Source organism: Rhagoletis pomonella, unplaced genomic scaffold (genome assembly GCF_013731165.1).
Source record: "Rhagoletis pomonella isolate Grant_MI unplaced genomic scaffold, Rhpom_1.0 Rhpom_scaffold_00001, whole genome shotgun sequence".
Taxonomy (NCBI): domain Eukaryota; kingdom Metazoa; phylum Arthropoda; class Insecta; order Diptera; family Tephritidae; genus Rhagoletis; species Rhagoletis pomonella.
Window position 1 is genome coordinate 113,408,950 of NW_023458555.1, and position 592 is coordinate 113,409,541.

Sequence of the window (592 nt, forward strand, 5' to 3'; positions counted from 1 at the left end):
TTTAGCAAGTCGCCGTTGACTGCTTTTATACATAGCCCACATTCCACGTACATATTTGTGCTTTCGTTTAATCAGAAAAAAGGCTTCTTGATCCATAAATAATAATAATATAAAAATATTTAAATTTCGGTAATTGAAACCATTGCCGCAGCTCAATTAGCAAATGAGTAATAAATTTAAAAAGTTTTACACAGAAGCCCCGCCAAAATCCTCTAAAGCAATATCCCCAAATCACAGGCCAACCTAATATTCACGCAAACCGCCAGTTTACTGTCAAAAATTTCCCATGCACATATAACTTGTATGGGACCAACCGAAATTGACGGCGTGCGTAAAAAGCTAACTCAAATTCCAAGATTTGTGTTGCGTTATATTTCGATTTGGCGTGACAGAAATGCAACTCTGAAATATCACGCACGCAAATTTATTTTGGTTACTCAAATGTGAAAAACTTGCGTGCGTGCGTAGAAAAATACACGCCGGTAATATTAGGTTGGCCTGTCAGTGATGGACAGTTTAACGCCAAAGCCAGTCTGTTAAGTCTTGTTGCACAAGTCTTAAGATTAGTTACGCACACTCATAGGGCACACAT